This window comes from Oncorhynchus keta, chromosome 22 (genome assembly GCF_023373465.1).
Source record: "Oncorhynchus keta strain PuntledgeMale-10-30-2019 chromosome 22, Oket_V2, whole genome shotgun sequence".
Lineage (NCBI taxonomy): Eukaryota > Metazoa > Chordata > Actinopteri > Salmoniformes > Salmonidae > Oncorhynchus > Oncorhynchus keta.
In genome coordinates, this window is record NC_068442.1 from 39,539,228 (window position 1) to 39,551,642 (window position 12,415).

The window sequence follows — 12,415 nt, forward strand, 5'->3', positions numbered from 1 at the left end:
AACACCTGCACAGGATCGGTACATCTGAACATCACACCTGCCGGACAGGTACAGGATGACAACAACAAGCTGCCCAAGTTACACCAGGAATGCACAATCCCTCCATCAGTGCTCAGACTGTCCGCAATAGGCTGAGAGAGGCTGGCCTGAGGGCTTGTAGGCCTCTTGTAAGGTAGGTCCTCACCAGACATCACTGGCAACAAATTCGCCTATGGGTACAAACCCACCGTCGCTGGACAAGACAGAACTGGCAAAAAGAGCTCTTCACTGACGAGTCACGGTTTTGTCTCACCAGGGGTGATGGTCCGATTCGCGTTTATCGTAGAAGGAATGAGTGTTACACCGAGTCCTGTACTCTGGAGTGGGATCGATTTGGAAGTGGAGGATCCGTCATGGTCTGGCGCAGTGTGTCACAGCATCATCGGACTGAGCATGTTCTCATTGCAGGCAATCTCAACGTTGTGCGTTACAGGGAAGACATCCTCCTCCCTCATGTTGTACCCTTCCTGCAGGCTCATCCTGACATGACCCTCCAGCATGACAATGCCACCAGCCATACTGCTCATTCTGTGCGTGATGTCCTGCAAGACAGGAATGTCAGTGTTCTGTCATAGCCAGCGAAGAGCCCTGATCTCAATCCCATTGAGCACGTCTGGGACCTGTTGGATTGGAGGGTGAGGGCTGGGGCCATTCCCCCCAGAAATGTCTGGGAACTTGCAGGTGCCTTGGTGGAAGAGTGGGGTAACATCTCGCAGCAAGAACTGACAAATCTGGTGCAGTTCATAAGGAGGAGATGCACTGCTGTATGTAATGCAGCTGGTGGCCACACTAGATACTGATTGTTACTTTTGATTTTGACCCCCCCCCCTTTGTTCAGGGACACATTATTCTGTTTATTTTAGTCACATGTCTGTGGAACCTGTTCAGTTTATGTCTCACTTGTTGAATCTTGTCATGTTCACACAAATATTTACACATGTTAAGTTTGCTGAAAATAAACAAAGTTGACAGTGAGAGGACATTTCTTAGTTTGCTGAGTTTATATATATATATATATATATATATATATTTTTTTTTTTCTTTGATGGGGAAACAATTCTACACATTTTGCCATGGACAAAGAGAAAAATGTGCAGTTTTATAGCTAATCTCATGCTTGCCTACACCTTTTGCCATGAGGCTGAGAGAAATGTTGCTGTTTTAAAGCTAATTACCTACAATTCTACACATTTTGCCATGGACAAAGAGAAAAATGTGCAGTTTCATAGCTAACCTCCTGCTTGTCTACACATTTTGAAATGAGGCTGAGAAAATGTTGCTGTTTTAAAGCTAATATCCTGCAATTCTCCACATATTGCCATTGGGCAGACAAAAATGTGCAGTTTTATAGCTAATCTCATGTTATTCTACACATTTTCCAATGAGGCTAAGAGAATTTAGCATGTTAAAGCTAATTTCCTGCTATTCTACACATTCCCCCCCCAGAGACTGTGGGCCCCATCTTGCGGTTGCAGGGAAGGGGAGGGCGGATACGCCAGTGCCCTGACCCATATGAGGTGTATCCACTACACCCCATCCAGTACATATGGTTCTTCTCAGCGTAGGTATGTGTAGATATGTACACATGTCAAGTATGCATGCCTTATGATAATCAATACATATGACATGCCCATGACACCTCCTGACCGCCTTATGTAACTGTGGTGAAAACACCTGTCATGGACGCCCTGTGGTGCTCCAATCCCCATGCATGCATTTTCATCATCATTGAACTGCCTTGGGAGAAGATGGAGGATGGGTCCTCTTCCACTTCTCAGGAATGTATACCCGGGTCCTCTTACAGGAGACAGAATGTAACGGGGTGCTTGGGGAAAAGTTCAGCCAGTCCTCGTCTGAGTCGGAAAGAGAGAGAGAGAGAGAGAGAGAGAGAGAGAGAGAGAGAGAGAGAGAGAGAGAGAGAGAGAGAGAGAGAGAGAGAAAGGAGGGAGGGAGGGAGGGAGTGGGTTGGACTTCCCCTGAGAGTCGGCGCGCGCTGGTTCAGACCGGTTCCTGTTTTCCCCTTTCCCTTCACAGACATGTAAATACCGGCCTGGCTTGCCGCCAGCATTAGTCACCATTCTGTCTTGTGAGAGAGAGAGAGAGAGAGAGAGAGAGAGAGAGAGAGAGAGAGAGAGAGAGAGAGAGAGAGAGAGAGAGAGAGAGAGAGAGAGAGAGAGAGAGAGAGAGAGAGAGAGAGAGAGAGAGAGAGAGAGAGAGAGAGAGAGAGAGGGAGAGAGAGAGAGAGAGGGAGAGAGAGGGAAAGAGCGAAAGAGAGAGAGCAAGAGAGAGAGAGCAAGCCAACACCCACTCTGGCTCACAGCTCTCTAGATGACTCTCTGTCGGTGGTTGGACACCGAAAGCAGCGATAAGGCTTCACACACACAGGGGTTCTGGGGTTGTTTGCAGAGAGGACAGTAGTTCTAGATGAAAACCCTGAAGCTGCACATCCTCCCTAGTCTGGGAGGGATTAAGGGCTTTTCAGACCGACGTCACGGAAAAACTATTACTTTAGAGCAATTGTAGCCAGTTTGATTAGTATCCCTTATTGTCCGAAACAAATAAAGGACTTTGTACTGTTGTGAAATTAACGTGACATGACCAATAAAAGGAATGTGAAAAAAAGGAGGAGAATAACTCTCCTAGAATGTAAATATTGATATCGCCCCCTCTTCATGTTTTATGCGTCAATTGGAGTCTTATAGATAGGGTCTCGTGGTGATTATCCATGTCTTGAGCAACAACAACAACAGCAAAAAAATCCAAAGTAGCTTCAATGACCTGTATGATGCACATACAGTGGGGAGAACAAGTATTTGATACACTACCGATTTTGCAGGTTTTCCTACTTACAAAGCATGTAGAGGTCTGTAATTTTTATCATAGGTACACTTCAACTGTGAGAGACGGAATCTAAAACAAAAATACATAAAATCACATTATATGATTTTTAAGTAATTAATTTGCATTCAACTGAGACAATGCTGCTCTTGTTCCTGGATGTATCTCTCAACAACAAGCTGTTATACAAATGGTCATATGCACAAAGCTGAATTCTCTCTAGTTTATGTTCCAAACAACAATTTTGTTTCTGTCAGCCCTCTAAAGATATTTTTGCATAATGTATAAGTTCATAATATCATCAATAAAATATACAAATAATTAACTAATCTGCATTGCACTTTCACATACAAACTCACAACCACTTCTTTATTTTGTCCTGGTCATGCATGCGTTTGCTTATATTCTTGGGGCCACTGGTTGCCTACTGATTCCTGTGAAGAATTAACAAACACAACCCAATTGCCATTATCAGCCAATGAAATTGTTGTTGGAGCTCAGCTTGCTGTGTGAGTAAATTCAGCAGATTTGGGACACTTGTTGAAGAAACCTTGGAGATATGAGGAATGAGATGGGATGGGAAAGTGTGTGTCTGTCCAATTTGAAAGGCAACGTATTTTGGCAGTACACCCAGAAAAAAAGTTATATCTAGAACCTCGGGTTCTTTGGCTGTCCCCATAGGATAACCCTTTCAAGAAACCTTTTTGGTTCCAGGTAGAAGAACCCTTTTGGGTTCCATAAAGAATCATTTTTACAGAGGGTTCTACATGGAACCCAAAATGGTTCTACCTGGATCCAAAAAAGGTTAATCTATAGCTAAATATAGGTCAGCAAATGGGGAGTTTCTGATTCCTACAAGAGTACAAAACATGTATTCAGGTAAAAAGCTTATGTCTTAATTAAAATCAAATGTTATTTTACACATGTGCCGAATACAACCTTACAGTGAAATGCTTACTTACAAGCCCTTAACCAACAATGCAGTTTCAAGAAAAATACCTTTAAAAAAAAGAAATATTAGTAACAAATTATTAAAGAGCAGCAGTAAAATAACAATAATATACATGGGTTACTGGTTTAGAGTCAATTTGCAGCACCGGTTAGTCAAGGTAGTTGAGGTAATATGTACATGTAGGTAGAGTTATTATAGTGACTATGCATAGATAATAAACAGAGAGTAGCAGCAGCGTAAAAGAGTGTGGGTAGCCATTTGATTAGATGTTCAGGAATCTTATGATTTGGGGGTAGAAGCTGTTTAGAAGCCTCTTGGACCTAGACTTGGCGCTCCGGTACCGCTTGCCGGCCTACTAGCTACCACCGATCCATTTTTCATTTGTGTTTGTCTGTATTGTTTACAACTGTGTCCTATATTAGTTGATTTCGGTGGGTTTATTTACCTCCGCTGCCTGCTAGTCTTTGTGCGGGATTGTTTGCTAGTAGGGGCTAGGGTCAGACTGTTATATCTGGAGTACTTCTCCTGTCTTATCCGGTGTCCTGTGTGAATTTAAGTATGCTCTCTCTAATTCTCTCTTTCTCTCTTTCTTTCTCTCTCTCTCTCTCGGAGGACCTGAGCCCTCGGACCATGCCTCAGGACTACCTGGCATGATGACTCCTTGCTGTCCCCAGTCCACCTGGCCGTGCTGCTGCTCCAGTTTCAACTGTTCTACCTGCGGCTATGGAACCATGACCTGTTCACCGGACGTGCTACATGTCCCAGACCTGCTGTTGTCAACTCTCTAGAGACAGCAGGAGCGGTAGAGATACTCTGAATGATCGGCTATGAAAAGCCAACTGACATTTACTCCTGAGGTGCTGACTTGCTGCACCCTCGACAACTACTGTGATTATTATTATTTGACCATGCTGGTCATTTATGAACATTTGAACATCTTGACCATGTTCTGTTATAATCTCCACCCGGCACAGCCAGAAGAGGACTGGCCACCCCTCATAGCCTGGTTCCTCTCTAGGTTTCTTCCTAGGTTTTGGCCTTTCTCTGGAGTTTTTCCTAGCCACCATGCTTCTACACCTGCATTGCTTTCTGTTTGGGGTTTTAGGCTGGGTTTCTGTACAGCACTTTGAGATATCAGCTGATGTAAGAAGGGCTATATAAATACATTTGATTTGATTTTTGCTGTGGTTACTTTGTTAGGGGTGCGTGTCTGCACCACAAGGTTTTCTTTCACACGGTAGTTGTACCGTTTTGGTATGTGTTTAGGAGTAGAGATTTCTCCAACCTCGTTTGGGTGTACCCCCCATGTTGTTGTGGAGTTGGGACATCTAAATAAACTAGTGTGCCACTGGGACTTCCTTGCTCTCCTGCTCCTGATCCCTGCACCTCCCTCCTTCAAGGAGACACGTAACACCTGCATTGAACACCACATATACTGTAGGCTATATCATAGAAATCAAAAGATATATCCATGTGAAAATGTTTTGGGATTTGCTCCTTTGGTTTTGTTGGTAGGCCTACATTATGTTCAAATAGCCACAATAGCCTATTGGCTACTGTCTAAAACTGTAAGGGTATAGCCTCAGTGTTCACTGTATACGAGTGCCTGAAGTTGCACAAAGTTCTCACAATGATCAAGTTTCCACTCATAAGACCTAATATTTGCCCAGCCCCCCAATTTGAGGGAACATTGGTCACTGCTGCATTTGAACACCTGTCATCACACTCTGGGTTGTAGATTTTGACAGGTCCTGACTTGCCTCTGAGCACTGAAACCGGTTTGGTTTGGTGGTTTATTATTTTTGCTCAGGCATAGAAATGGATGTCATCATTGACAACATCTGAAGTGCTGAATGTGCCTGTCCTTTAACACTTTTGAACTCACATTCAAATATAAGCTTTGTTGCACATATTTGTGGACGTGTTGTTTCCTAGCCTTTTAAAGGGATAAGATCCATACTCTAGTAAATACAGTTATATAACATGGTACATTTCACAGAAAATAGTTACAGGTATCGCTATACTATAATCTGAAATTTGAATCAAGATAGGTTTGCCCCAGTATTAACCTTTTACTGCAGTGGGCTAAATCAGGGTCATAGTGTTTATTGGTAGTCTTAAACAAATCTACTTTAATACAAAAGTATACCGCTCACACACATGGTTATGGGCTTAAAAAAAGAAGACACCTGTACCATGTCAGATATAGAGTTGAAATGTATTCCATTTTGAGTCTGCATCCCAATATTACACTTGATATACATCACAGAAGACTGAACTATAACAAAACCGTTTCACATAGTAACACCAGAGTTTCATTGGTAAAAAATAAAATAAAGTTATTCATTATGACATATTGAGAAATATTAATAACATTCCACCCATGAGACCACTAGAGGGTGCTTTGAGGGTGCTCAGTGAGTTTGTGAAACAGAGATGCCATGCATATGAACTTACCATCACTCAACACAAACACTACAACTGCAGGCAGTGAACGCCATCTAGTGTCAACATATGGTAATGGCAACCAGAAAGATAATCTTTATTTATTTATTTGTATTTTTTTCTTTAACTAGGCAAGTCAGTTTAGAACAAATTCTTATTTTCAATGACAGCCTAGGAACAGTGGGTTAACTGCCTGTTAAGGGGCAGAATAACAGATTTGTACCTTGTCAGCTCAGGGATTTGAACTTGCAACCTTTCAGTTATTATTCCAAAGCTCTAACCACTAGGCTACCTGCTCTTTCAATAAAATACTCAAGAAACATCATGAATACTTTAATAATAGTAAAGATTGTACATGAAATGCTAAGGATAATTTTTGATAGGTTAACAAATATTTGTAATCAAGTAAAATCCATGCAAAGCGAGGGCTGTGTACCATTTCTATAATGCTTTCCTTCATGTCTGGTTCCACACTCATAGTTACTATAGGGATTCCAGTCCTTTCCAGACATAGTCCACAGTCCGGTAGTTGTGTACGTGCCATCACTTCGCCTGGAACTCCGAATGGCATTGTTCTCAGGGGTTACCACTGTGTCGTTGATCCACCAAATGATGTCCAACAAATGGTGTGTTTTTAAACCACTGAGTATACACACCAGTGTAGGTGAGGCACCAGGGTTGTGCCCAAATGAGGAGAGGATTACTACAGAGGGATTAGAAGGGTTCAAACCTGCGGAGAGAAAGAACATCAACATGCATGAAGCTCTCGGGGTGAAAGGTGTTGGAACCAAACACGTTTAGAAACATTTGGAACTCTGTACTACAGTATATCTTGAACAAATGTTATTGAATACAGACAATTGGGTCGTTCCACGAAATGAGAGGCTTTTGTGTCCTTTTGATATTTAAGTAGAAATTGTGCACCAATATTGAATTTTAAAGCCTGTTATATTATTATCATGCTTGCTCCCACTACCCCACTCTGGCGCTCGAGGGTGCCAGGCTGCCCTTCATTACGCACACCTGTCACCGTCATGACACGCATCAGAGCTCATTGGACTCACCTGGACTCCTTCATTTTGTTGATTGCCCCTCTATATCTGTCTGTTCCTCAGTTGTGTTCCCCGTGTCAGCATTATTGTAGTTTACTCTACCTGTGTCCAGACGCTGTCCGTGTCTGACACCACTATTGGAAGTTTTTTGTTTTTGTTGGCAACGTTGGGTCCATATGCCGTCGCCGATGGAAACGGGGGTGCCTCAGCTAGCTCGTTAGGCTTTCACGCCTCACCCGGCCCGTCGGCTTCCACGCTGGCTCGTTAGGCTTCCACGCCTTAGCTGGCTCGTTAGGCTTCCACGCCTCAGCCGGCCAGTCGGGCTTCCACGCCTTCGCTGGCTCGAGACGTTTTCTTGCCTCGGTTGGCTAGGCAGGCATCCATCCCACGTCATGCCCCAGCCGGCTCATCGGGCTCCCACGCCTCAGCCGTTTCGTCAGGCTTTCACGCCTCACCGGGCCCGTCGGCTTCTACGCCTCAGCTGGCTCGTCGGGCTTCTACGCCTCAGCCGGCTAGTCCAGCACCCATGCCTCGGCCGGCCCGTCAGGCTCGCCCAGTTGGGACGCCGGCTGTACTGTCACACCTGCTCCCACTCCCCCTCTCTGGCGCTCAAGGGTGCCAGGCTTCCCTTAATTATGCACACCTGTCACCAGCATCAGTGCTCAATGGACTCACCTGGACTCCTTCAAATTTGTGGATTGCCCCTCTATATCTGTCTGTTCCTCAGTTGGTTCCCCGTGTCAGCATTATTGTTGTTTATGTTTCCCCTGTCCAGACGCTGTCTGTGTTCTGTTTCATCTCTGTGTTTTTATTAAATGTTCCCTACCTGTTCTTGCTTCTCTTCTCCTCCATCTGTCCTTAAAATTATAGTAAATTCAGTAAATAAATGGGATTTTCAATATGAATAAATATTTGCTAAAGTTTCAAAACTCAGCATCAACCCTGTGTAACCTTGGAATATTTTAACCCACTTCACCCAAACTTTCTCCAGGTTTCCTAGTTATTATTGTGGAAGGACCACCAGAGGGCAGGCTGGGCTCATGGATAGTAGCCCAACAAGGCATGGGAGACAATGTAACCAGAGGCAATTAAGCACAGCTGACGGTACTAATGACATACTCTCCTTCCCCTATAAGAGAGAGAATGGAACCAGCAGAGAGGAGGGGGAAACTATCTCGGGAACATGGCCACCGAGAGAGAGGAGCTATCCAGGAAGAACCACTAAGACAGTGAAAATCCCGTGACTTTTTGTTGTAGTTTAAAGATAAGCCTATTGTGTCCCTGTTTCATCTGGAGAAGAAGATGTATGTTGTTCCTTGGAAGATTTTCATTGATTATGTTGGAGTGTTTGTGTTGACCAAATGCCCTCAATAGAGAACTGTGTTCAATCAAGAAAACCTACTCCTGACTCGTTTATTCCACCTTCCCGCTTTAGAGTGACGCCCAATTACTTGGTCCGCTCACATTATATTGCTTTGACAAAGCCATATCTGAAGATGATTATTTACTTATTGTTATGATTAATTTACATCCGTCCCTCATTTTAAGGTCATCCCTGTTACGTGAACTGAGCTTTTGTTTTAATATGGTGAAACTATTCCTTTTTCACAAGAAACATTGAACATATAATTGTCCAATCATAGTGTAAAAGCAGCTGAGCTGGTTCTGCTCTTTTTTGGCAATTGTCTGGTGTTGTGGGGGAAAACTGAGCGGGTCGAGCATAACACATCAACCCTGTTATCCATAGATAGACAGGCTAGACATTTTTTAACAAAAACATTTTTGATGGTAAAGCTGGCATGCAAATGCCACTCCCTGTTTCACACAACAAGCTTTCAATCCCACCTGTCACATGGATTTATGGCTGATTTCAGATGAAATCCTCAACCGTGTCACAGTTAATGTTGTTACTTTATTTGGCACTTAATAGAGAGCAAAAGTAATGGCGTATTTTGTAGGCACTAGCCCTATGAATTGCCCCCATAGGAATGACTGAACTAACCAGAGGTAAATCATGTCCAGAGTCAGTACTTCAAGCTGTCTAGTTTTATTGCCACTTAGTCATTTATGAAAATTAACAAGTGCTGTTGCCTAGTCACTTTACCTCTACCTATATGTACAGTACATAGCTACCTCAATTACCTCGTACCCCTGCACATCGACTCGGTACTGGTACTCCCTGTATGTAGCCATGCTATTTTGTACTCCCTGTATGTAACCATGTTATTTTCTACTTCCTGTACAAAGCCATGCTATTTTTTACTTCCTGTATATAGCCATGCTATTTTTTTACACCCTGTATATAGATAGCCATTATATTTTCTACTCCTATAGATAGCCATGTTACTTTCTGTTCCCTGTATATAGCCATGTTATTTTCTGTTCCCTGTATATAGCCATGTTATTTTCTGTTCCCTGTATATAGCCATGTTACTTTCTGTTCCCTGTATATAGCCATGTTATTTTCTGTTCCCTGTATATAGCCATGTTATTTTCTGTTCCCTGTATATAGCCATGTTATTTTATGTTCCCTGTATATAGCCATGTTATTTTATACTTCCTGTATATAGCCATGTTATTTTCTGTTCCCTGTATATAGCCATGTTATTTTCTGTTCCCTGTATATAGCCATGTTATTTTCTGTTCCCTGTATATAGCCATGTTATTTTATACTTCCTGTATATAGCCATGTTATTTTCTGTTCCCTGTATATAGCCATGTTATTTTCTGTTCCCTGTATATAGCCATGTTATTTTATACTTCCTGTATATAGCCATGTTATTTTCTGTTCCCTGTAGATAGCCATGTTATTTTATACTTCCTGTATATAGCCATGTTATTTTATACGTCCTGTATATACCCATGTTATTTTATACTTCCTGTATATAGCCATGTTATTTTCTGTTCCCTGTAGATAGCCATGTTATTTTATACTTCCTGTATATAGCCATGTTATTTTATACGTCCTGTATATACCCATGTTATTTTATACTTCCTGTATATAGCCATGTTATTTTCTGTTCCCTGTAGATAGCCATGTTATTTTATACTTCCTGTATATAGCCATGTTATTTTATACTTCCTTTATATTGCCATGTTATTTTCTACTTGCTGTATTTAGCCATGTTATTTTATACTTCCTGTATATAGCCATGTTATTTTCTGTTCCCTGTAGATAGCCATGTTATTTTATACTTCCTGTATATTGCCATGTTATTTTCTACTTGCTGTATTTAGCCATGTTATTTTATACTTCCTGTATTTAGCCATGTTATTTTCTGTTCCCTGTATATAGCCATGTTATTTTCTGTTCCCTGTATATAGCCATGTTATTTTATACTTCCTGTATTTAGCCATGTTATTTTATACTTCCTGTATTTAGCCATGTTATTTTTGACTCATTGTTATTTGTTAATCACTGTATATTTATTCCTTGTGTCGCTTTTAAAATTATTTTTAAATGTTTTACCTTAGCTTTAACTCTGCATTGTTGGACATGGACCCATAAGTAAGCATTTCACTGTTAGTCTACACCTGTTGTCTGCAGACCACGTGCCAATTGATTTGAGTGGCCCTTTATGACAGAATGTTAAAATGACTTGAAATCAAACATTTTTTGGAACACTTCTCAAAAAGCACCGAATTGGTGGAACGACCCAATTGTGGCCTGTGTTGTGGGAGAATGTGTACAAAAACAATTCACCTATACATTTACATTTTATTAGTGCAAAAGGGTTTTAATTCTAGCCTACCTTCAACAAAGAGTTGGATCCCTCTACTGAATACCACTTCTCTTTGAGGAGACTTGCTCCCATGTACACACCTAAGGAAAAACATGACCATAATTATCATCAGAACACTGCAAAAGTCCACATAGTACCTACAATGCAATCTGGATTGAAAGTTGAGCTGAAAGTTACCCCAGTAGTAGTAAAGTGAAACACAGTCCTCGTGCTCTGTTCATTCTGTCTGTTTCAGTTGGTGCTCTGGAGAGGAGAAAAGACCACCTGCTGTGAGTCTCTTATTGGTGTCTTGTCCTCCTAGTATCATACAGCTCTCTCCTCTCACATGGACTTCTACTGCAGGGAAAGATAGTTCTTCACCTCAGGTTTTTATTTCAGCATTTAGCCCAATCCTGCTAAGAACCGTCAGTTAATCACTAATTAGGAGAATATCAATCAATGATACAGTCATACGGCTACCTCCTCTAAAGATACAGACTTTCTCACAACTAAGTTGGTCTAGAGGAGGGACACCGGTGCAAAGAGGAAATGTTGTGAAAAACTATCTGGGTGGAACATTAGTTTTTTTCTATTGCAGGCTCAAAACAAGTAGATCAGTTATTCAGTTTGAAGGAGTATAGAAAAACAAGAAGAACGGGCACGAGTGGTTGTGTCTGAAACAAATGTAGACTCATGTACGACTTCTCCAGTTCTGTCCACTCTGGAGTATTTGGGGGATTCTGACAATGAGGATTGTCTGTGGTAAACCACAAGCGGCTTAACTTTACTTCTCCCTTTGCCATTATACTGTTAGTCAACCCACGAGAAATATTCACTCCCAGAACATGGCAATAACAAAACAACAACATCAACCTGAGAGTTTATTAGGAGTTGCTTTGGAAGGCCATTACAAAGTACCGTATACAGATGCAGAATTTTAATTTGAGCCAGTTTGCTACAACAGGAAAATAATCCTGCAGCAACTGGAAATATGAATTATTATGTGGATTGTAATTAAAGGATATTTCGGTAGGGGTTGACAATTCTTTTTTTTACGGCAAATCAGTCAGAAATGCTGAAGTGGAAATTACAAGCCTTAGAAGCCTTTTTAAACATTGAATAAACAACAAGTTTGCATTTCCTGCTGTGCAGGAAAATACTCAGCAACAAAAGAGTTATCAAATTAAGATCCTACGTCTGTAGATACAGTACAATGTTATTACATAGTATACCTTGCATTAATCTCTACAAATCAGTTGTTGTTTCTCTCAAGTCCTTCTGTAGGTCCACAGTAATAAACTGCCATGTCATTCTCTTTAGATCCATGGATCACTAACTGCTGCTGGTGAAATGGGCTGCTATCGTTG

General features: G+C 41.7%; 1 long non-coding RNA gene across 1 annotated transcript; it reads right to left on the minus strand.

The window, feature by feature from the left end:
* Positions 1–6,028: 6,028 nt before the first annotated feature.
* Positions 6,029–11,578, minus strand: LOC118377559 (uncharacterized). Its single transcript, XR_004824268.2, has 3 exons — positions 11,247–11,578; positions 11,079–11,149; positions 6,029–7,004 (listed from the first exon to the last, which is right to left on the minus strand). It is a non-coding gene; the product is annotated as an uncharacterized LOC118377559 (long non-coding RNA).
* Between the last annotated feature and the right edge of the window lie 837 nt (positions 11,579–12,415).